Source organism: Heptranchias perlo, unplaced genomic scaffold (genome assembly GCF_035084215.1).
Source record: "Heptranchias perlo isolate sHepPer1 unplaced genomic scaffold, sHepPer1.hap1 HAP1_SCAFFOLD_163, whole genome shotgun sequence".
NCBI lineage: Eukaryota > Metazoa > Chordata > Chondrichthyes > Hexanchiformes > Hexanchidae > Heptranchias > Heptranchias perlo.
The window spans coordinates 313,198-339,260 of NW_027138892.1; the positions used below are offsets into that span (position 1 = coordinate 313,198).

A 26,063-nucleotide genomic window follows, 5' to 3' on the forward strand; every position below is an offset into this window, starting at 1 on the left:
CTGGTTCTGGACTCCCCAGCCATCGGGAACATCCTCCCTGCATCTAGTCCTGCTGGAATTTTATATGTTTTGATGAGATCACCTCTCATTCTTCTAAACTCTACTGAATATAGACCTAGTCGACCCAATCTCTCCTCATACGTCAGTCCTGCCATCCCAGGAATCAGTCCGGTTAACCTTCATTGCACTCCTTCATGGCAAGGACATCCTTCCTCAGATCAGGAGTCCAAAGCTGCACACAATACTCCAGATGTTGTCTCACCAAGACCCGTATAACTGCAGTAAGACATCCCTGTTCCTATACTCAAATCCTCTTGCAATGAAGGCCAACATACCATTCGCCTTCCTAACTGTTTGCTGCACCTGAATGCTCGCTTTCAGCGACTGGCGGACAAGGACACCCAGGTCTCGTTGCACCTCCCCTTTTCCAAATCTATCTCCATTCAGATAATAATCTGCCTTTCTGTTTTTACAACCAAAGTGGATAACCTCACATTTATTCACGTTATATTGCATCTGCCATGTTCTTGCCCACTCACACAACTTGTCTAAATCACATTGGAACCTCTTTCCATCCTCCTCACAGCTCACATTCCACCCCAGCTTTGTCTCGTGTCCAGGGACCTTGGAACAGAGGAACATTAAATTGGATGAGGAGCAAGAGGAAAGTCACCTGTTTCTGTACTGCAAGATCCTAAGCTTCATTGAGAATGAATTCTTTAAGCATTCCTACATAGTATTTTTTTGCAACATTGTAAACAAAATCCCAAAGTAGTTCTCCTGGTGTCCTGGCCAGTATATCTAGTTTGTAAAGTCTCCCTGAAATGTTTACATGTAAATCAGACAACAGTCAGAAGAGGGTAGGATGGACCTACACTACACTTGAATGTATTGTCATCTATTGGGTTTAAAGTTTACGAACACTATTTATCAATAGTGTGAGGAAGCTCAGAGTGAAAGTGAGGAGGGGGCCGTCTGACTGCAGTTTCCACTGGAAGAAAAATCACCTTCAGTGTGTACAGTGAGCAGAAATGAATTGCTCTTGTTAAAAGTTCCCACTAACTCATTGTTATTCTACTTCAACAGAACAAGCCTGGATCTCCTGCTATGTTTAAACACTAAACTTCAGTGATTATAGCTCAAGTAAAATATTACCATGATTTGATTTAAATGGAGAAGTGGTTTCCACCTGCCAAAGAATGTTGTCTGAAGCGAGGGTGTTTACTGCTAACAGCTCCCATCCTGTTTAGTAGGCCCCCTGAATGTCTGATTTACCAAAAAGAAAAACCCAGCTCAGTGAAGTTAAACATTCTCTTATTAATCTGAAGAACATTTTATGAACAAATTTCAATATTTCAAAGTAAAGGGTGTCCCAGACATGGATTTGGCCCAATTCACTGTAAAGTTATAAAAACAGCCAGTTTAGCGACCAGGGGACATAACCTAAAAATTAGAATCAGGACTTTCAGGAGTGAAGTTAAGAGACACTTCTACACGCAAAGAGTGGGAGAAGTTAGGAACACTCTTCCACAAAGGGCAGTTGATGCTCGCTCAATTGTTAAATCTATTATCACAGAATAAAATTTTGTGAACCAAAAGGTAAGTGATATGACTAAGGCAGGTATATGGAGTTATAGAGTCATAGAGTTATACAGCACGGATAGAGGCCCTTCGGCCCATCGTGTCCGCGCCGGCCATCAAGCCCAGTCTAATCTAATCCCATATTCCAGCATTTGGTCCGTAGCCTTGTATGCTATGGCATTTCAAGTGCTCATCCAAATGCTTCTTGAATGTTGTGAGGGTTCCTGCCTCCACAACCCTCTCAGGCAGTGAGTTCCAGACTCCAACCACCCTCTGGGTGAAAAAGTTCTTTCTCAAATCCCCTCGAAACCTCCCGCCTTTTACCTTGAATCTATGCCCCCTTGTTATAAAACCCTCAACGAAGGGAAAAAGCTCCTTAGTATCCATCCTATCTATGCCCCTCATAATTTTGTACACCTCAATCATGTCCCCCCTCAGCCTCCTCTGCTCCAAGGAAAACAAACCCAATCTTCCCAGTCTCTCTTCATAGCTGTAGCGCTCCAGCTCTGGTAACATCCTGGTGAATCTCCTCTGCACCCTCTCCAAATCGATCACATCCTTCCTGTAGTGCGGCGACCAGAACTGCACAGTACTCCAGCTGTGGCCTGACCAGTGTTTTATACAGCTCCATCATAACCTCCTTGCTCTTATATTCTATGCCTCGGCTAATAAAGGCAAGTATCCCATATGCCTTCTTTACCACCTTATCTACCTGTTCTGCCGCCTTCAGGGATCTGTGAACTTGCACACCAAGATCCCTCTGACCCTCTGTCTTGCCTAGGGTCTTCCCATTCATTGTGTATTTCCTTGCCTTGTTAGTCCCTCCAAAGTGCATCACCTCGCACTTTTCCGGGTTAAATTCCATTTGCCACTGTTCCGCCCATCTGACCAACCCATTGATATAGTCCTAAGACTGAGGCTATCCTCCTCGCTATTTACCACCCTACCAATTTTTGTATCATCAGCGAACTTACTGATCATACCTTTTACATTCATATCCATGTCGTTAATGTAGACCACAAACAGCAAGGGCCCCAGCACAGATCCCTGTGGTACCCCACTGGCCACAGGCTTCCAGTCACAAAAACAACCTTCGACCATCACCCTCTGCCTTCTGCCACTAAGCCAGTTTTGTATCCAAAGTGCCAAGGCACCCTGGATTCCATGGGCTCGTACCTTCTTGACCAGTCTCCTGTGGGGGACTTTATCGAAGGCCTTACTGAAATCCATGTATACCACATCCACTGCGTTACCCTCATCCACACGCCTAGTCACCCCCTCAAAAAATTCAATCAAATTAGTCAGACATGATCTTCCCTTGACAAAGCTATGTTGACTATCCCTGATTAATCCTTGCTTCTCCAAGTGGAGACTAATTTTGTCCTTCAGAATTTTTTCCAATAATTTTCCTACCACTGATGTTAGGCTCACTGGCCTGTAGTTCCCCGGTTTTTCCCTACTCCCCTTCTTGAATAATGGTACTACATTAGCGGTTCTCCAGTCCTCTGGCACATCCCCTGTGGCCAGAGAGGTTCTGAATTTATGTGTTACAGCCCCCGCAATCTCCTCCTTTGCCTCACACAGTAGCCTGGGATACATTTCGTCCGGGCCTGGGGATTTATTCATTTTTAGGCCTGCTAAAACCGCCAATACCTCCTCCCGCTCGATGTTATGTCACAGATCAACCATGATCTCATTGAATGGTGGACCAGGCTCAAGGGGCGAAATGGCCTAATCCTGTTCCTGTGACCACCCCTCAAATACAGTGAACGATAAATAATGTAATCTGAAAATAGGACTAACTACATACAATAAAATCCTGAGGGCCTGTCGTGAGGGGAAGCTGAAGATATCGAAACTTCAGCCTGTGCTCACAAGAAGACAGGTGAAATTCACATCCAACAGAGTTAAAACACAACCGCTGGGCTCCCCATCCCTCACACTCTCACTGTGCCTGTACCCAATGGGCACAACATTGCCTCCGGTGCACACATCCACACTGAGCATTTGAAATCTACCCGGCGTCCCAGCCCCACTAAACAAGAATCTTTACACCAGGGGCAGAGATCTTCAATCTTGGAAGAGAGTTCCAAGGCCACTGACTTTCAATTGTATTGGTGTTTGGACAATTAGATCCGAACGGGAAAGTTTAACTGGAGTTTGGAGCCCGTGTGGGGATTCAAGTGATCAATGACTGCAGAGCACCAAGGGAATGATTGGGCAGTCAACCAGCCGGCACCAGTACCTCAGGCCAGTCCCACTGTCCCTTTAAAGTTCATTGACCTGCACAATGAGGGCCTGGCAAGCCTTCACCCATTGCTGCAGCCATCCCTGGACTGGGTCTGGATACACTATTACCAACCATTCTGCAACTACTTACATGGACTCATTAAAACCTATTTCACTAACAGGAGGAACTGTGGAGGAGTGCAGAGTGTTACGAACAGTATTGAGCACGCATTGCATGCTGATTGGAGCCAGATAATGAAAAATGAGCAACCAGCCATTAGAAGATACAAGTAGTCACTGATTTACTGGTCATTTGATAACACGTTGAACTGGGTGCGCTTGTGTTTTCTGTACAGAAACAAGGCGATCAAAGAGGCAGAGATCAGAGATACAGCGGTCACAGTCAGGGCCAGGATCAGGACCACCTCAGACGCCACACCTAAAAAGGAACAAGAAACCAATGGTCAGTGAGGGAAGGAAATACTGAGGGGAAAATGGAAACTAGCAGTCGGCCAACTCACCACCCGGAGACCTCTCCTGCATCCTTTGCTCAACCTCATTAAGGGGCTCAGTTGCCACATCTGTCACATAAGGATCCAAAATGACCAGGGGTCCAAGTGAAGCCTCACCCTCCCACTTCAATTCAGCATCACTCTCTGCAATATCAAACATTCCAGTTAGAGAGGGTAAAGGGTGACCTCCAACAATCAAGAGGATCAATGTCCTACCAGGTCCAGATACAAGATCCCTCCTTCCTCTGGAATCAAGTAGGAATGCCCTTGTGGCACTGCAGTTGCCCAGATGACAACAGGTACACACGTCATTGGTCGATTCTTCCAATGGGGTCCAGCTAAACCAGAGAATCAGTTTATCAACCAGGTTGTCCATCACCCTTTAATACAACACATCCCTGAGCAAGAGAGGGAACTTACATATTCTGGAAAGTACAAGCTTTGTTCATGGAATCTCTCCGATCCACTGCAGCAACTTTCAGGTGACAGGTGATGAAAATCTGAGGGACACATTCAATACAAGTTGTTATTTAGTGACCTCCTCCCAACATGGGGAACCCAATGTTTGGCTTCCTCTTACCAAGGAACGGTCATCTCCAAAGAAGCGGAACGCATCCAGGTCAAACTGGAGTTTGTCCAGCTCACGTTCACCTCTGGGCAACGCAAAGGTTGAAAAAGGAGTCCTCAGCTTTGCTGTCCAGGAGGCAACTGAAGAAAGATTAAAAAAGGGACAAAGTGAATAAAGTGAACCTATTGAGACATAACCAGCTGGAGAAAGCAGAGAGCTCCTTACCCATGGTAGTCAATGATGTTGTATCTTGGGGTGGAATCCTTGTCTGGGCTCAATGTAGCTGCACAGCTGTCAATGTAGAGCTTCAAGGGCATGTGGTTGGTCATTGAAACAGAGGCCTCAATGTGAATGAGGTCACCCAGGTAGTAGACAGTCGAGGTGCGCTCTGTAAGCCAGTCATCTGAAGTACAAGAGGACAAGGGTTGGAGACAGTGGGTGTAACTCCCAGTGAGAAACGACAGAAAAGCACTCGCCATCCACCCATCACACACCGTTCATAAGACGCAGTGAGAATGACAGAAGCCCTTCTCCAGACTTGGTCGAGCTGAATGGGATCCAGGTGGGCTTGATAGGGTCACTGCTCACATTGCCCTTCCTGGAAGGACAGTAGATAATTTCAGGACAACTTCATAGAACTGCACCTGCTGTAGACCTTATTTGCCACAGAGGAAAGATTCTTACCTAAAATAGTGGCACTCAATGGGAATGATTCCTCCATTAGTTCTCACAATGACAGATCCACGAGCATTTGGGGTGTGGTTCAGGTGGGTGGTGTAGACCAGGAAATCTCCAGCCATCTGAAAGACATCAGGTTCAGGAATGAAGAGCTGGTCTCATTGGACAAAAGCTATTTCTGGTCATTTTCCTGCCCTGTTAAGCAGCAGTTTGAGGAGTTTCAGTTGTTCCTCAATGACACATGATTGAAGCAGCTCCACCATTGGTTGAAGTTGCCTGGAGCAGCCTCTGTTACTCGACTCAGTCCACCTTTTATTACAGGGGACTTCAGGCCTGCAGTCAGAAACCCTGAAATGATTGGCACTGCCAGATTTGATGAGCATTCTTTCCCATATAGAATAGAGCTTTCACCTTAAGGGGCTTCAAGTTACCCCTGATATGGAGCACAAAACACATCACTTTTAAACCTCATCTGTGTCCATTAAAACAAGGGGATTGGCAGGTGTAATAACCAAAAGTGGAGTTCCCCTTTAATACATTGGGATACAGTTATTATTCCACTTGTTTCATCATTTAAGAGCAGTCTCAACAGGAACTTCCACACTGAACATTCATTGACCACAAGTTGAGGCAACAGGCCAGAATATCCACAGGAAGGAACAGAAAAGATAAATCAATTGAGGCACAAGAGAACAGAGTGTTTTGGAGAAATGTAGGTGAAGGTTCAAGGTCAATAGAATTGAATCTCAGTTAGAGAGTGGTAATGACCCATTTAAGAAAGATGCAGTCCCTCAGTGACAAGTTGAAGTTCTTTTTAAATATAAAGCTAAGATTAACATGTCAATATAAAGAAAGTAGTTTCACACAGGGTGATATTTAACAGTGGGCAAGAATTTATACACTGATTTCATTCAGGGATCTCCTCAGTGGCTGGAATTTCACCTGATGTTAATGAGCTCAGAGTGGGCAGTAATCCACACAGTGAAATTGGAGCAAGAGTTGAGGAATCACATTACCTGCAATCTGCTGCCACATTCATGGAGCCCATAGTCAAAGAAGACAGTGTGGTTCTGAGAGGAGATCCCAGTTGGCCGACAACCTGCTGTCCCCAGGGTCAGGTCAGCAGCTTTAATCAGGTGCCTGGTTCTAAATAAATCCATGTCGACTCTCACCAGCAGGTTCTGCTCTCCACACTGCACCATCACAGTCTGCAGTGGAGACAGACTTCTCCCCTCAGACACACTGAAATGGGAACCAAAGGGAGGAAAAGGGGGAGGGACTCTCTGGGGCACAGGGGTGGGTTTTACTCTTCTCCATGGAAATCTCTGCCCTCTAAACTGTTGCCAAATATCAGAGCAACAAACCACTCCAACTAACACCAGCACCGAGAACAAACCTCCCACTACAAAATCCCCCATGATACCAAACAACTCAACGATCACTTTATCCACCAACCAGCACCTTTTATACGCAACCTGCAGTCACCTGACTCCAATTCAACGAGTCGCTGTTGTGATACGATTGGATGTCTTTCAGAAAAAAAACTCAATGTCTTTAGAATCCTCCTTCCATTCAATCACTTCCATTGTACTATTTCATAAGTTTCATTCGAAAGAAAGGAAAAAAAAGAAAAGAAAAAAAGATGGAGATAGTGAGCGGTGTAACTGAGTTCAGAGATACAGAGAGACACCAGCAGAGGGAGGTAGAGAGCGGTGTAACTGAGTACAGAGATACAGTGAGACACCAGCAGAGGGAGGTAGAGAGCGGTGTAACTGAGCACAGAGATACAGAGAGACAACAGCAGAGGGAGGTAGAGAGCGGTGTAACTGAGTACAGAGATACAGTGAGACACCAGCAGAGGGAGGTAGAGAGCGGTGTAACGAGGTGCAGAGATGCAGAGAGACACCAGCAGAGGGAGGTAGAGAGCGGTGTAACTGAGTACAGAGATACAGTGAGACACCAGCAGAGGGAGGTAGAGAGCGGTGTAACTGAGCACAGAGATACAGAGAGACACCAGCAGAGGGAGGTGGAGAGCGGTGTAACTGAGTACAGAGATACAGTGAGACACCAGCAGAGGGAGGTAGAGAGCGGTGTAACGAGGTGCAGAGATGCAGAGAGACACCAGCAGAGGGAGGTAGAGAGCGGTGTAACTGAGTACAGAGATACAGTGAGACACCAGCAGAGGGAGGTAGAGAGCGGTGTAACTGTGTACAGAGATACAGAGAGACACCAGCAGAGGGAGGTAGAGAGCGGTGTAACTGAGCACAGAGATACAGAGAGACACCAGCAGAGGGAGGTAGAGAGCGGTGTAACTGAGTACAGAGATACAGTGAGACACCAGCAGAGGGAGGTAGAGAGCGGTGTAACGAGGTGCAGAGATGCAGAGAGACACCAGCAGAGTGTCCAGGAAACCAACCTTTTATCTGAAATCTGAGGCGGGATCTAAACTGCACAGTAGAGGAAGCATTACTGTATATCTAACCCGTGTTGTACCCTCCCTGGGAGTGTTTGATTTGACAGTGTCGAGGGAGCTTTGCTCTCCATCTAACCCGTGTTGTAACTGCCCTTCTACAACTGGAAAGTTTCTCCTTCTTTACCCTATGAAAACTCTTCACAATTTTGAACACCTCTATCAAGTCTCCCCTTTACGTTCTGTGCTCTCAGGAGAACAGCCCCAGTTTCTCCAGTCTCTCCACATAACTGAAGTCCCTCATTCCTGGCACCATTCTCGTAAATCTCTTCTGCACCCTCTCGAAGGCCTTGACATCCTTCCTAAAGTTTGGTGTCCAGAATTGAACACAATACTCCAGCTGAGGTCTAACCAGTATTTTATCAAGGTTTAGTATCAATTCCTTGCTTTTGTATTCTATGCCTCAATTAATAAAGCCAAGGGCCCCATTTGCTTTCTTAACAGCCTTCTCAACTTGTCCTGCCACCTTCAAAGATTTGTGTAACGACACCCCCAGGTCTCTCTATTCCTCCACTCCATTTAAAATTGTTCCATTTAGTTTATATTACCTCTCCTCATTCTTCCTACCAAAATGTATCACTTCACAATTCTCTGCATTAAATTTCATCTGCCATGTTTCTGCCCATTTCACCAGTCTGTCTATGTCCTCCTGAAGTCTGTTACTATCCTCAACATTGTTTATTACATTTCTGAGTTTCGTGTCATCTGCAAACTTTGAAATTATACCCTGTACACCCAAGTCCCAGTCATTAATATATATCAAAACGAGCAGTGGTCCTAATACTGAGCCCTGGGGGACACCACTGTATACTTGCCTCCAGTCTGAAAAACAACCGTTCACCACTACTCTCTGTTTTCTGCCCCTTAGCCAGTTTTGTATCCACGCTGCCATTGTCCCTTTAATCCCATGGGCTTCAATTTTTAAAACAAGTCTATTATGTGATACTTTATCCTCCCTTAATCTCTCCCTGAATAGAAACTCCCCAACCCATATTCATGGCCAGCCCCTCGACCTTGCAAACACGTGGCCTCTCTACTCCCGATCGTGTCAATCATGGATAAGGCCATCTCTGATCACTTCCTTGTATCCCTCTCCACCCACATGGAATCATAGAATCATAGAAAGGTTACAGGACGGAAGGAGGCCATTCGGCCCATTGAGTCCATACCAGCTCTATGCAAGAGCAATCCATGTAGTCCCACTCCCCCAATGCACATCACAGAATGAACACAGGAATCCCACTTTCTATGAGCGGTAACAGGCTGCAGTTATGGTGCAGACCGGGACCCAGGGCTGAGGCTGTGCTCATCAGTTACTCTGGGAGTGGCACAGTCTGTTTCATGACTAGCCGGGGGTGGGAGGAACACCAGGGAGTCAGGCTGGTGTTTAGAAGGGTGTGGGTTCCATCTCCCGTTCCAGGACTGGGACACATGATCCAGACTGACTGTGTCGCTCTGAGAGGGAGCTGCATCGTGAGAGGTGCTGTCCTTTGAATGAGGTGTTTAATGGGGGTCCCTTCTTTCTGCTCCGAGGTGTAAAAGATCCCGTGACAATTTGTGAAGAGCCGTGTCTCGTTCCTTGTCTCACTGAGACTCTCAGTTAATTGGTTTGTTCTCTCCACAGATTCGGCCTGACTCGCTGAGTTTTTCCAGAATATTCTGTGAGTGTTTCACTGAGCCTCGGGTTTTACAGTGAATGATAAAAGGATTGTCGTCAAACACTTGGCCATGAGCTGCTGAGTGACCTGTCTGGACATTGTTGCTTTTAGTGCACTGTCCCTTTAAGAGCTGTGGTCTGCCTCATTTGTCAGTGTGATTGTGGGTCTGACACAGAAGTGAGAGAGGAAGCAGCAGCCACAGCCCGGACTGCAGGCAAATTGCGAGGCTGGGACTAAAAAGCTGTTATGTCCACACCGGGAGTCGAACCCGGGCCGCCTGGGTAAAAGCCAGAAATCCTAACCGCTGGACCACATGAGAACTAAAGGGATGGTCAGCAGGAAGGGTACTGAGACTACACCCAGAAGGTTTAATGGAGGTTCACGATTGTGATAGGTTTTGATACAGTAAATAAGGAGAAACTGTTTCCAGTGATGGAAGGGTTAATAACCAGAGGACACAGATTTAAGATCAATGGGCAAAAAAGCCACGGGCGGGGGAATGAGGAGAGATTTTTTTACGCAGCGAGTCTTTATGATCGGGAATGCGCTGCCTGAAAGGGCGGTGGAAGTGGGTTCAATCGTAACTTTCAAAAGGGAATTGAGTGAATCGTTGACATGAAAAAATTTGGAGAGATATGGGGAAAGAGCAGGGGAGTGGGACTAACCCACTTCCTTCTGTGTTCATCCCTGGAAAAAACCCTCCCCCAGGTCACTTACAACAGCACTTTCAAATTCCCAACTGTCTGGACTTTGGCCCTCCATTCACCACGACATTTCTGCAGCGACCCATCTGCTCGATCAGACCCTCACCTCCATCTTTGATGCCCTTCTCCCCATTAAAACCATTACTCTTCTCTCACCCTGGTCGATCCTCCTAGTACTGCCCTCATTTCCACTCCTGTGAGCCCAAGGGACGCAGACTTGAACATTTATGGTGGACAACTGGTTAACCATTCATCACCAGATCTGGCTGGACCACATAAAGCACTATCGGGTCCTGCTCTCCTCTGACAAAACTGCTCACTATTCCAGGATCATCCTGGAATGTAAAGATAACCCCCGGCTTCTCTTCTCCACTACAAACCATCTTCTTACACTCCCCTCCCCCCATCTTCTTAAACATCTCAATTAGATCACCCCTTAACCTCCAAAACTCAAGGGAATAAAAGTCTCGTCCACAAGACCTGTCCTCATAATTTAACCCTTTTAGCCCCGGTATCATTCTGGTGAATCTGTTCCACACCCAGTCAAGGCCAATATGTCCCTCCTGGGGTACGGTGCCCAGAACTGAACGCATTTCTCCAAATGTGGCCTAACCAGAGCTTTATGCATCTGTATCATAACTTCCACCCTTTGTATTCCAGCCCCTTCAGATGAAGGCTCACATTCCATTAATTATTTTTTGTACCTGTCCACTAGTTTTTAGTGATTTCTGGAGATGGACCCCTGAACCTCTCTGCTCCTCCATAGTTCCCAGTTTCTCGTCATTTAGAAAATACTCTGATTTATCTTTTTAATGTTCTAAGTGGATTATATCTCACTTCCCCACATTGAACTCCATCTGCCACAGTTTTACCCTCTCATTTAATCATCAATGTCCCTTCACTACTTCCTGCTCCCATCTACACTATTTACTGCGTCACCTAACTTGCTGGTTTAAGGGTGAAAACTGCCCTCCGCTTCACTGTAAGTGCAAGAGACAACTTTGTCGATGCCGTGTAGTGTTACAGACCGGCTCGTTGGACCTGCTCGTTTCATCTCATCTCATTTTCAGCAAACCGGAATATTCCTGAAATAGAGGATGGTGAATCACAGCTCGAGAAACCGATCCCCTCGACCAATGGGGACTGCGCCTTCCAACAAATAGGCATTGATGGGGCAAAGTGAGTCTGCTGCTCAGAAATAATACAGCACAGATCATCACTCGTGCAAGCTTCATACCCTTTAGTTTGGAAAAGTAAACTGATGGGAGACAGCTGCTGTCGTGAATGGGTTTCCAAAACTCAAATCAAATGGATTTGTCCTGTGTTGTGAATTACTATTTGTCTGATTCAGGTTATCAGAGCAGTGGGGACTGCATTTTGTGCATTCCGAATACCAATGCCCTGTCACGTGAGCCTGTCGTTCTATTCCCGTTCCAAGTCGTCTTTTAAATTTCGATGACTTCCCCGAAATTTGCTTGGAGGACTGTTCGAATCGCAGTCCGGCCCTTCCCACTGTCGCATCCTCTAAATCTCCACCCAGGATTTTCACTGGTGCAACTTTCATCAATTTGAGCTACTTTTTAATTTCAAAAGTAAAGTGCTGCGGATGCTGGAAATCTGAAATATAAACAGAAAATGCTGGATACACTCAGCCGGTCAGGCAGCATCTGTGGAGCGAGTTCTGATGAAAGGTCACCGACCTGAAACGTTCCCTCTGTTTCTCTCTCCACAGACGCTGTCTGACCTGCTGAGAGTTCGCAACATTTTCTGTTTCTACTTTTTAATTTGTTCTTTGCATTAGCTGTGCCGATCCGTGACTCGACCCACTGCGCGGCATCTGGTGGTTCGGATTCGGGGCTCTCATCGCCGCGGTGTGGGTTCGATTCCCGATCAGGGAAATAATTCTCACAAAACAATTATGAACTTTCATAAATGAACGCATGAAACTCTGTGAAAGTTGAATAATTGTTGTAATCGCCATTAATGAAGCGATAACTTTCTGCAGACTGACTGACGGAAATACTAACATGGTTACCGAGTGACACGTGGGGAAGTTATTGTGTTTTGCATTTAATGAACTTTTATCCGTTCTCATTTTAAAGACTGTATTTTAAGAGTCTGGTTAAAATGTTCAGTGTTTATGACACCAGGAATGTGGTGCAGCCGTTGTTAAATTCAACAGGAAAAGCCAATTATCTCCCACTTTTCACAAGAGCAAATCCCCAAATAATATTCCCACCTGGGAACCTTTCGCGTGTGAGGAAAACGCGATAACCGCAACACGATGGAAACCGCTGCTCATGTTAATTCAATTGTGTGACTCCTCCATTAAACAACATCACTTCTGTCCCACACTAAAAGCTCTCAATCCTTCCCTTTCACAAACATTTCACTGAACTAAACTTCACAAGTCACACAGGGAAAAGTCTTCATTCCAAAATCATTAAACTCCCGAAGGAGCTGCGGGGACAGACTGAGCAAACCTGCGTTCAGTCGTCAAAGGCGGTGTGGGAAGGGTGTGGGTGTGTTGTCATCCTGAGAGACAGCGACAGGCCCGTGACACAGAGCGAAGGCAGGAACTGAGAAATGTGGCCATTCAGGTCCATAAATAGGCAGACACTCAGCCCCAGTCATTCATTCCGACACACGGTCCGGTAGTTAGTCAGTCAGTCGGGTCGGGAGGCCTGCAGACAGCAAACAAAGAGCCAGAGAATAAAGCAGAGACTCAATCAGACGGATAAACCGGGAGACAGACAGACAGACAGTGAAGCGGGCAGGGGCTCAGCCCTGCCTCAGTAATAATTTAAAACCGCTTCTGGTTCGGTCCCTTCCTTTAATCCTGTACAGCAGCAGTGACAAAAACTTTGTGGATTTGAGGGTTGAGCCGAATCCGAGTCAGTTCCCCGGTCCCCGGGAGAAATTCCCTAATTCCTGGGCACTTTGTATCAAGCAGCAGTTAGCAGCAAAAAGTGTTATTAATGGGAGTAGAGGGACTGAGAAATACTTAAACAGCCGACACCCTGTAAAACAGAGCTCCAAGTATCGGTTTAAATAAAGTCCTGAACTGACAGAGCGGAGGGCAGATGAGGATTGAATTAAATCCCAATTCACTGAATCAAAACAAGGTTTAAAGAAGTGAATCTGTCCGGAGTGGGATTCCTGGGCCTGTGTGTGAGCTGCACCTGGATCGGTCCCGTTCAGTAAAGAGAGACCGGCAGGCGGCTCCCAGACACGGCTCAGGCCGGGACCGGCAGCTCTCGGCCGGCAGCGGCTGGATTCGAGAGCGGGGCTCCGAGAGCTGTTGTTGAGGCGGTCTGGCTGCTGCTGCTTCCGCCTTCTCGCCCTCCGAGAGTCCCGGCGGCGGTCGGTACCGATCTCCCTCTGACGGACCCGACTTTAACTCGTGCCAAAACCGAAAGCGTTTGACTCCCGATCAGAAAACTGCGAGTTCGAATCAGGTCGGGATCACAGCATTTTCACAGCGGCTCAGGGTCCTGGGACTGGTTTTATATCAGTGTTTGAGGGATGGGCTGTTCAGGTTTTATGCTATAATAATGATCAGAATTAAGTTTGCTGGATGAAAATGCTTTTTTTCTGTTACTTTCAATTTACACACTCACCAGTTTCAGACAGAAACGGGTAACAATGTCGCAGACTTGAACCTTTATGGCGGACAATTGGTTCAGCCATTCATCGCCAGATCTGGCGGGAACACTTAAAGCACCATCAGGTCCTGCTCTCTGCCAAAACAGCTCATTATTCCAGGATCATCCTGGAATGTAAAGATAACCCCCGGCTTCTCTTCACTACAAACTGGATTCTTAAACCCCTCTCCCCTGCCCCTCCCCCCTCACCTCCAACAACAAGTGCGAAGAGCTCATGGATTTCTTTGTCACTAAGACTGAGACCATCCGTTCAGCTGCCTCTGCCGTTTCCCTCCCTTCCCCCAGCCCACAAGCCAAACTTCCTCCATCAGTTCAGGACAAATGCATCAAATCAAATGTTCATCGGGCACCGAGAGAGACAAAAACCAGAGAGAAAGGCAAAAGGAAATAGAGAAATAAAAGCTAAATACAGACATCCTTGATGTCTCTCTATTCCATCCCCAACCGTTCAGTGTCGGTAAAAATGTCAGTGCAAATAAATGTTCGAGAATCGACCCAAAGAAGAAACAAAATAACCAAAAACCGCTAAAACCCGGGATCGAACCAGGAACCTTCAGATCTTCAGTCTAACTCTTTCGCAAACTGAGCTATTTCACCCCTACGTCAAGCTAGCCTTTGGGTCATCCTCTTGGAATAAAATCTAACCCCGGGTGGAATTGCCCCTCCCGCTCATTCCTCACTTCGGGAGAATGAGACCGACCATCAAGGAGAGATTTTCTGATCCTGTCGTTGAATCTCATTTATATTAAACATTCCTTGAACTCTCTGCCGGGGGGATTCAGAGCTGGGGTTCGCCATGAACCAGCTTCCCCTCAATTCCCAGCTTTATCAGTGAATCGAACAACAAACGCTCGACAGAGCTCAGGTTATATTAATAATAAAAACAGAAAATGCGGGAAACACTCAGCAGGTCAGGCAGCATCTGTGGAGAGAGAAACATCCTTTCAGGTCGATGATATTTCATCAGAACTCTCTACACAGATACTACCTGACCTGCTGAGTATTTCCAGCAATTTCTGGGTTTATTTTTGAGCTTTCACTATCGCAGTTTTCCTGACAACCTGCAACTTGCCTCAAGGGCGCAGCTTCAAGCACAACTTTCTTGTGCTCTTCTCACACACAAGATCACACTTTACTTTCCTGCACACGCGCTTTAAAATCTGCCGTTTCTGCACACAGCGTCCTGCGCCACGAGAATTTGATAGACCTTTTGCTCATGGCCTATAATCACTATTAAGATCAAGGCGGAACACATCTGATCCAACTGCAGCGCCCCAACTTGCCAAATGTGCACTTTTCAGCCGCCATTCGCAGCTCTGCAGCGCTGCCCGTCGCTCACGCACCTCAAGTACAGGCATGTGAGAGTGCTGGGATTTAAAGGAATGGATAGGTTTTCACCACCAACAAAAAATACTGAAGATTGATATATTGCTGCCTTTTTTTGGTATGTGTGGCAGAGGATAAAAGAGGTGAGAAAGTTATGCCGTGACTCAGATTCGAACGGAGATTGCTACGACCACAACACAGAATACTAACCACCATACGATCACAGCACCACAGCTCAGGTGTCGTTACAGCATCCGAACCACAGCAACAGGCAACGCCTGACTGCTTTGTGACGAAGGATTTTTGGAGAAGAGGTCAAAATAAGCAGCATCACAGAAATGCCCACCATCACAGAAGCCAGTCGAACATCGAGGTGAAGAGTGACGCTGAGAGCAGGTTTTAAAACCGCTGGAATATCAGTGAAATTAAATTGAGAAACTCCGAGTCAGTTACACTGTATATTCCACATTCAATATTGTAGAAAAATGAGAGAAAAGCTTTTGAAAAAGTTAAACACCCCCGTCAGGAAATTGAAACCCGGTCTCCAGCGTGACAGGCGGGGATACTCACGAGAAACTGCTGTATTATACGTGGACTCATCCCAGATGGTGTTAGACATGCTTCAGAAATCATTGCATTTCTTTTAACTATTTATTTGATGACAGTTTGTTTCATTTTCCACGAGCCACTCTTGAAAGAACCTTTTACATTTCCATCTCTTTGTTGGACAACGACAACTGACTCTGTCTTTCTTTCGTTCTTTCTTTCTCTCTTATCGTGGTGAGTTGCCCCGCCTTCGTCCGGGGTTGAATTCCCCGACGGGGAGGAAGCATTTATAAGATGCCAACTTTTAATTTTATGTCTTCGCCGAGCTTCTTCCTAAACAAAAACTATAGAGAAAAAAAACAGGTGATTGTCACTTTCAGAATATTATTGTACTGGATGCAGAGCAATTGTGATTTTTACTAACTGGTGGGTTAGGTGACAGATTCGAAATTCATTCATTTCCCTCGCGCAGGTTCAAATCTGACAGACTTCAGATCCCGTCATTCATCAACCTGTTTCATCTCTGCGTTTCAAAATTCAACAAGTTTCTTGTAGAATTAATAATTCTTAAGTGAATTCAAATTCCACAGCATTGAGTACCTCGAGTTTTATGCTCATTTTAATTGATCTGCAAGATTTCACGAAATCTACGACAGAAATAGAACAAAAATCAGCCAAATTATCCATATTCTGACTCTCAGTATTTCTGAGTCAATCCATGTGTATGTGTCTGTGTCTGTCTGTCTGTCTGTGTATGTGCCTCATATTTTCTATATTTTCCTGAGAAGATCTGTCTCACTCTCTCCCGCGTTACCCACATCATGATCCAACATGAGATGGAAAAGTGGTCGGTAATTCTTCTTTCAACAGTGGTCCGTGGAAAGTTAAACAAACTGTCACCAAATGAACAGTTCAAACAGATTCACTGAAACGTGAAGCATCTGTGGTGAATATACGGCAAACGTCTGCACGAATTCCTCGTTAGTATAGTGGTGAGTATCCCCGCCTGTCACGCGGGAGACCGGGGTTCAATTCCCCGATGAGGCGGTTATTGCTGCTTTCGAAGCTTCACTTTCATTTATCTGCAATATTGGATGTTGAAAATACAATGAAAAACTGACTCGGCCTTTCCCACTTCCACAAATTGATTTCACAGCGATTTTAAAAATCTGCTCTCTGCCTCACGCTTCAGCTCGATGTGAGAACCACAATGATGGGCAAGAAATGAAACGCACAATCGCGCTGTCACCAGCCCGAAACAGAGAGAGACAGGTCTCGGAACAGGCGCAGACATGAAAGATCTCACATGCAGCAATGAAAAGGATGCATGTTTCAGTGAATCTATTTTAACGACTTCTTTGATGACAATTTGATTAACTTTCCACATGCCACTGTTGAAAGAAGACTTACTTTCTATCTCTTTGTTAGTCAAGGTCCAGAGAAAAATTATTTGGGGAGCAGGTTAAAAGTGACAGATAGAAAGAAAGAGAGGGACACTCAGAAACGCATATAACAAGTGAGACAGACATAGTCATATTCACACATACACAAACACACACATTCCGAGCTACATAAACACTCGCACACAGACATATACACACACCAATAACCTGAAAGTAACACAGGACTACTTGACAAACAGTGGAAGCAGCATGCTGTGGACAGAGCTGAACAATCCCACAAACAACGGATCAGATCAAAGCTCTGCAGTCCTGCCACACCCATTTGTGAATGATGGTGGATAATTAAACAACTAATGGGAAGAGGCTCTATGAACATCCCCATCCTCAATGATGGTAAAGCCCAGCGTGTGAGTGCAAAGTTTTAGAAACCGTCTTCAGCAAGAAGTGCCGAGTGGATGATCCATCTCGGCCTCCTCCCGAAATCCCCAACATCACAGAAACCAGTCGAACATCGAGGTGAAGAGTGAAGCTGAGAGCAGATTTTAAAACCGCTGGAATATCAGTGAAATTAAATCGGGGAAAGTGGGAAACTCCGAGTCAGTTTTACACTGTATATTCCGCATCGAATATTAGAGATAAATGAGAGAAAAAGCTTTAAAAGGCGAGGAATTGAACCCCGGTCTCCGGCGCGACAGGCGGGGATACTCACCACTATACTAACGAGGAACTGCTGCATTGACTGTGCACTCATCCCAGATGGTGTTAGACATGCTTCACGAATCAGTGCATTTCTTTTAACTATTTATTTGATGACAGTTTGTTTCAATTTCCACGGGCCACTCTTGAAAGAACCATTTACATTTCCATCTCTTTGTTAGACAACGACAACTGACTCTGTCTTTCTTTCGTTCTTTCTTTCTCTCTTATCGTGGTGAGTTGCCCCACCTTAGTCCGGGGTTTAATACCCCGACTGGGAAGTAGCAGTTTTCAGACGCTAACTTTTAATTTTATGTCTTCGCCGAGCTTCTTCCTAAACAAAAACTACAGAGCAAAAAAGCAGGTGATTGTCACTTTCAGAATATTATTGTACGGAGACTATTTGAGGACTGGATGCAGAGCAATTGTGATTTTTACCAACTGGTGGGTTCGGTGATAGATTCGAAATTCATTCATTTCCCCCGCGCAGGTTCAAATCTGACAGACTTCAGATCCCGTCATTCATCAACCTGTTTCATCTCTGCGTTTCAAAATTCAACAAGTTTCTTGTAGAATTAATAATTCTTAAGTGAATTAAAATTCCACAGCATTGAGTACCTCGAGTTTTATGCTCATTTTAATTGATCTGCAAGAATTGACGAAATCAACGACAGAAATGGAACAAAAATCAGCCAAATTATCCATATTCTGACTCTCAGTATTTCTGAGTCAATCCATGTGTATGTGTGTCTGTGTCTGTCTGTCTGTCTGTGTATGTGCCTCATATTTTCTATATTTTCCTGAGAAGATCTGTCTCACTCTCTCCCGCGTTACCCACATCATGATCCAACATGAGATGGAAAAGTGGTCGGTAATTCTTCTTTCAACAGTGGTCCGTGGAAAGTTAAACAAACTGTCACCAAATGAACAGTTCAAACAGATTCACTGAAACGTGAAGCATCTGTGGTGAATATACGGCAAACGTCTGCACGAATTCCTCGTTAGTATCGTGGTGAGTATCCCCGCCTGTCACGCGGGAGACCGGGGTTCACTTGCCCGATGAGGCGGTTATTGCTGCTATCGAAGCTTCACTTTCATTTATCTGCAATATTGGATGTTGAAAATACAATGAAAAACTGACTCGGCCTTTCCCACTTCCACAAATTGTTTTCACAGCGATTTTAAAAATCTGCTCTCTGCCTCACGCTTCAGCTCGATGTGAGAACCACAATGATGGGCAAGAAATGAAACGCACAATCGCGCTGTCACCAGCCCGAAACAGAGAGAGACAGGTCTCGGAACAGGCGCAGACATGAAAGATCTCACATACAGCAATGAAAAGGATGCATGTTTCAGTGAATCTATTTTAACGACTTCTTTGATGACAATTTGATTAACTTTCCACATGCCACTGTTGAAAGAAGACTTACTTTCTATCTCTTTGTTAGTCAAGGTCCAGAGAAAAATTATTTGGGGAGCAGGTTAAAAGTGACAGATAGAAAGAAAGAGAGGGACACTCAGAAACGCATCTAACAAGTGAGACAGACATCGTCATATTCACACATACACAAACAGTCCTCGCTACATAAACACTCACACACACCAATAAACTGAAAGTAACACAGGAGTACTTGACAAACAGTGGAAGCAGCATGCTGTAGACAGAGCTAAACGATCCCACAAACAACGGATCAGATCAAAGCTCTGCAGTCCTGCCACACCCATTTGTGAATGATGGTGGATGATTAAACAACTCATGGGAAGATGCTCTATGAACATCCCCATCCTCAATGATGGTAAAGCCCAGCGTGTGAGTGCAAAGTTTTAGAAACCGTCTTCAGCCAGAAGTGCCGAGTGGATGATCCATCTCGGCCTCCTCCCGAAATCCCCACCATCACAGAAACCAGTCGATAATCGAGGTGAAGAGTGAAGCTGAGAGCAGATTTTAAAACCGCTGGAATATCAGTGAAATTAAATTGGGGAAAGTGGGAAACTCCGAGTCAGTTTTACACTGTATATTCCGCATCGAATATTAGAGATAAATGAGAGAAAAAGCTTTTCAAGGCTGCGAAAGTTTAATCTCCCCGTCGGGGAATTGAACCCCGGTCTCTCGCGTAACCGTCGGGGACCCTCACCACTATACTAACGAGCAACTGCTACATTGACTGTGCACTCATCCCAGATGGTGTTAGACATGCTTCATGTATCAGTGCATTTCTTTCAACGATTTGTTTGATGACAGTTTGTTTCATTTTCTCCGGGCCACTCTTGAAAGAACCTTTTACATTTCCATCTCTTTGTTAGACAACGAACAACTGATTCTGTCTTTCTTTCTTTCTTTCTTTCTCTCTTATCGTGGTGAGTTGCCCCGCCTTCGTCCGGGGTTTAATTCCCCGACGGGGAGGAAGCATTTATAAGACGCCAACTTTTAATTTTATGTCTTCGCCGAGCTTCTTCCTAAAAATAAACTACAGAGCAAAAAAACAGGTGATTGTCACTTTCAGAATATTATTGTACGGAGACTATTTGAGGACTGGATGCAGAGCAATTGTGATTTTTGCTGACTGTTGATTAAGGTGACAGATTCGAAATTCATTCATTTCCCCCGCGCAGGTTCAAATTTGACAGACTTCAGATCCCGTCATTCATCAACCTGTTTCATCTCTGCGTTTCAAAATTCAACAAGTTCCTTGTCGAATTAATAATTCTTAAGTGAATTGAAATTCCACGATGTTGAACATCGCGAGTTTTATGCTCATTTTAATTGATCTGCAAGATTTCACGAAATCTACGACAGAAATCGATGAAAAATCAGCCAAATTATCCATGTTCTGTATCTCTGTATTTCTGAGTCACTCCATGTGTATGTGTGTCTGTTTCTGTGTGTCTGTGTCTGTTTGTCTGTGTATGTGCCTCATCGTTTCTCTGTTTTCCTGCGTAGGTCTCTGTCTCTTTCTCTCTGAACAGAGTGAGACAGAAAACTGCTCACTATTCCAGGATCATCCTGGAATCCAAAGATATCCCCTGTATCTCTTCTCGACCACAAACCGTCTTCTTGCACCCCCTGCCTCTTCCACCCTCACCAAAAAAATTGTGAGGAGCTCCTGGACTATTCTGTCACAAAGATTGAGACCATCCGTTCAGCTGCCGCTCCGGTGGAAAGCTCTCCACTGGATCGGCATACCGAGCGCAAAAGAAGATGGAGTGGTTGTTGGAGGCCAATCATCTCAGCCCCAGGACATTGCTGCTGGAGTTCCTCAGGGCAGTGTCTTTGGCCCAACCATCTTCAGCTGCTTCATCAATGACCTTTCCCCCATCATAAGGTCAGAAATGGGGATGTTTGCTGACGATTGTGCAGTGTTCAGTTCCATTCGCAACCCCACAGATAAGATGCAGTCAGTGCCCACATGCAGCAAGACCTGGACAACATCCAGGCTTGGGATGATAAGTGGCAAGTAACATTCACGCCAGACAATTGCCAGGCAATGACAACCTCCACCAAGAGAGAGTCTAACCACCTCCCCTTGACATTCAATGGCATTACCATCGCCGAATCCCCCACCATCAACATCCTGGGGGTCACCATTGACCAGAAACTTAACTGGACCAGCCATATAAATACTGTGGTTACAAGAGTAGGCCAGAAGCTGGGTATTCTGTGGTGAGTGACCCACCTCTGGACTCCCCAAAGCCTTTCCACCATCTGCGAGGCACAAGTAAGGAGTGTGATGGAATACTCTCCACTTGCCTGGATGAGTGCAGCTCCAACAACATTCAAGAATCTCGACACCATCCAGGACAAAGTAGCCCACTTGATTTGCATCCCATCCACCACCCAAAACATTCACTCCCTTCACCACCGGCGCATAGTGGCTGCAGTGTGTACCATCTGCAGGATACACTGCAGTAACTCGCCAAGGCTTCTTCGACAGCACCGACCAAACCCGCAACCTCTAACAGCTAGAAGGACAAGGGCAGCAGGCACATGGGAACAACACCACCTGCACGTTCCCCTCCAAGTCACACACCATCCCGACTTGGAAATATATCACCGTTCCTTCAGCGTTGCTCAGTCAAAATCCTGGAACTCCCTTCCTAACAGCACATTGGGAGAACCTTCACCACACGGACTGCAACGGTTCAAGAAGGCCGCTCACCACCACCTTCTCAAGGGCAATTAGGGATGGGCAATAAATGGTGGCCTTGCCAGCGACGCCCACATCCCATGAACGATTAAAAAAATACAATAATGGCGCGGGTGGGATACAAAACCATGGGTGCAGAGCACAGTGGATTAGCAGTCCGTTCCCGTAACCACTCGGCCACCTTGTCGCATGAACAGTGCAAAGAAAGCCCTTTTATTTTATTCTTTCAAGGCAAAAGTCTTGGACTGAAAGGTCAGAGTAAGAAAGCCGCTTTTCAATCACCAGTTCCCAGATTCTAAAGGTGGTAGAGGTGACATGGTAGTGTGGCTGAGCGGTCGAAAGCGCTGGATTTAGATCCCAGTCTCTGTGTGCCGTGGGTTTAAATCCCACCGCTGCTCCAATTTGAGGTGCTGGTTGTTTCGGCCTCATCGCTCAGAATCCTTCTTTTCGAAGCAGCGCCATTGCTGTTGTTCGGACGCAACTGACACACCTGATGTCCCTCGTCGTGATCGTTTTGTGGTTAATACTCTGCGTTGTGGTCGCAGTGACCCCAGTTCGAATCCGAGTCTCCACAGAGTGTCATTTACCGATTTTCTCCATTGCCACATATGCTCAGAGACTGCAGCAAGAAATCAATCTTGAGCACAAGAAATAATATTATTTTGGTGAAACCTTTTAATTCCGTCAAATCCCAGCACTCTCACATGCCTGCACTTGATGTTCCACAGTTCAAACCCGCCTCTTCTCCCAGCTTTTTCTTTCTTCCACAGTCAATATGCCGCCTTTACTTTCCTCCTTCTATTTCATGGACACTTTCCTGCTCCATTGCCGACTCTAACATTCACTTTCACGATCTCACGCCTTTTAGTTTGTTCTGCTCCGACCGCTGTTTCTATTGGGCACATGTCCCATTCACACCAATGTTCATTTGCGCCTTGAAACCATTCGATACATTTCGATCTGCGTGACCGCTCGACAGACAAACACGATGAAAGATGGGATTGCACCAGAGAGGGTACAGAGGAGATTTACAAGGATGTTCCAGGACTGGAGAATTTTAGCTATGAGGAAGGATTGGATCGGCTGGAGTTGTTTTCATTGAAACAGAGGAGGCTGAGGGGGGATTTAATTGACCGAAAAAAATTATTGAGGGACAGACGAACTGCATCACTTCCAAGAAGGCAGCTCACCACCACCTTCTCAAGGGCAATTTCGGATGGGCAATAAATTCTGCCCTTGCCAGCGACGCCCACATCCCATGAACAAATAAAAAAAGGATATTAAGGTCCATTTCCCTCAGCAGAGAGGCCAATAACCAGGGGGCATATATTTCAAGTAATTGGTAGAAGGATTAGAGGGGATCTGTGGATAATTTTTTTCACCCAGAGGGTGGTGTGAGAATGGACCTTACTGGCTGAACGGGTGGTAGAGGCAGAAACCCACATCGCTTTTTAAAAAGTACTTGGATGTGCACTTGAAGGGCCGTCACCTACAAGGCTGCGGACCAAGACCAAGAGTGCGATCAGGCTGGATAGCTCTTTTTCAGCTGGCACAGACACAATGGGCCGAATAGCCTCCTTCTGTGCTGTAAATTTCTATGATTCTATAAGCCCGAGGGTCAAATGTGACATGGCAAAAGATACATGTTTATGGTTCAAAAAAATCTTTACAGAGAGGGAAGGGACAATGTCGAGTTCTGCCCGAAAGTGTTATTGACACAGACTCCATGAATTATTTTAAACGGGAGTATAGAAACATAGAAAAAAGGAGCAAGAGAAGGCCATTCAGCCCTTCGGGCCTGCTCCACCATTCAAAATGATCATGGCTGATCTTCTAACTCAGTATCCTGTTCCCACTTTTCCCCCTTTAGCATTAATAAATATATCTACCTCCTTCTTGAATACATCTAATGACTTGGCCTCCACTGCGTTCTGTGGTAGAGAATTCCACAGGTTCACCACCCTCTGAGTGAAGAAATTTCTCCTCATCTCTGTTCTAAATGGCATACCCCGTATCCTGAGACTGTGACCCCTGGTTCTGGACTCCCCAGCCATCGGGAACATCCTCCCTGCATCTCGTCCTGCTGGAATTTTATATGTTTTGATGAGATCACCTCTCATTCTTCTAAACTCGAGCGAATATAGACCGAGTCGACCCAATCTCTCCTCATAAATCAGTCCTGCCATCCCAGGAATCAGTCTGGTAAACCTTCGTTGCACTCCTTCCATGGCAAGGATATCCTTCCTCAGATAAGGAGACCAAAACTGCACACAATACTCCAGATGTTGTCTCACCAAGACCCGTACAACTACAGTAAGACATCCCTGTTCCTATACTCAAATCCTCTTGCCTTCCTAACTGTTTGCTGCACTTGAATGCTCGCTTTCAGCGACTGGCAGACAAGAACACCCAGGTCTCGTTGCACCTCCCCTTTTCCCAATCTCTCACCATTCAGATAATAATCTGCTTTTCTGTTTTTACAACCAAAGTGGATAACCTCACATTTATCCACGTTATATTGCATCTGCTATGTTCTTGCCCACTCACACAACTTATCTAAATCACATTGGAACCTCTTTCCATCCTCCTCACAGCTCACATTCCACCCCAGCTTTGTGTCGTGTATAGGGACCTTGGAACAGAGGAACATTAAATTGGATGAGGAGCAAGAGGAAAGTCACCTGTTTCTGTACTGTTAGATCCTAAGCTTCATTGAGAATGAATTCATGAAGCATTTCTACATAGTTTTTTTTGCAACTTGTAAACAAAATCCCAAAGTATATCTAGTTTGTAAAGTCTCCCTGAAATGTTACAATGTAAATCAGACAACAGTCAGAAGAGGGTCAGATGGCCCTACACTACACTTGAATGTATTTTCATCTATTGGGTTTAAAGTTTCCGAACACTATTTGTCAATGGTGTGAAGAAGCTCAGAGTGAAAGTGAGGAGGGGCCGTCTGACTGCAGTTTCCACTGGAAAAAAAAGTCACCTTCAGTGTGTACAGTGAGCAGAAGTGAATTGCTATTGTTAAAAGTTCCCACTAACTCATTGTTATTCTACTTGAACAGAACGAGCCTGGATCTCCTGCTATGTTTAAACACTAAACTTCAGTGATTATAGCTCAAGTAAAATATTACCATGATTTGATTTAAATGGAGGAGTGGTTTCCACTGCCAAAGAATGTTGTCTGAAGCGAGGGTGTTGACTGCTAACAGCTCCCATCCTGTTTACTCGACCCCCTGAATGTCTGATTTACCAAAAAGAAAAACCCAGCTCAGTAAAGTTAAACATTCTCTTATTAATCTGAAGAACATTTTATGAACAAATTTCAATATTTCAAAGTAAAGGGTGTCCCAGACATGGATTGGACCCAATTCACTGTAAAGTTATAAAAACAGTGAGTTCAGCGACCAGGGGACATAAACTAAAAATAAGAATCAGGGCTTTCAGGAGTGAAGTTAAGAGACACTTCTACACGCAAAGAGTGGGAGAAGTTAGGAACACTCTTCCACAAAGGGCAGTTGATGCTAGCTCAATTGTTAAATCTATTATCTCAGAATAAAATTTTGTTAACCAAAAGGTAAGGGGTGTGACTAAGGCAGGTATACGGAGTTACGTCACAGATCAACCATGATCTCATTGAATGGTGGACCAGTCTCGAGGGGCTAAATGGCCTACTCCTGTTCCTATGACCACCCTTCAAATATAGTGAACGATAAATAATGTAATCTGAAAATAGGACGAACTATATACAATAAAACCCTGAGGGCCTGTCGTGAGGGGAAGCTGAAGATAAAGAAACTTCAGTCTGTGCTCACAAGAAGACAGGTGAAATTCAAATCCAACAGAGTTAAATCACAACCGCTGGGCTCCCCGTCCCTC

The 26,063-nt window shown here is 45.4% G+C and overlaps 1 non-coding gene and 1 pseudogene across 1 annotated transcript; both read right to left on the reverse strand.

The window, feature by feature from the left end:
- Window positions 1-4,112: 4,112 nt before the first annotated feature.
- On the reverse strand, window positions 4,113-6,981 carry LOC137309367 (zona pellucida sperm-binding protein 3-like; annotated as a pseudogene).
- Window positions 6,982-9,943: 2,962 nt separating this feature from the next.
- Window positions 9,944-10,017, reverse strand: trnak-uuu (transfer RNA lysine (anticodon UUU)). The gene has a single exon. It is a non-coding gene; the product is annotated as a tRNA-Lys (tRNA).
- Window positions 10,018-26,063: the final 16,046 nt, after the last annotated feature.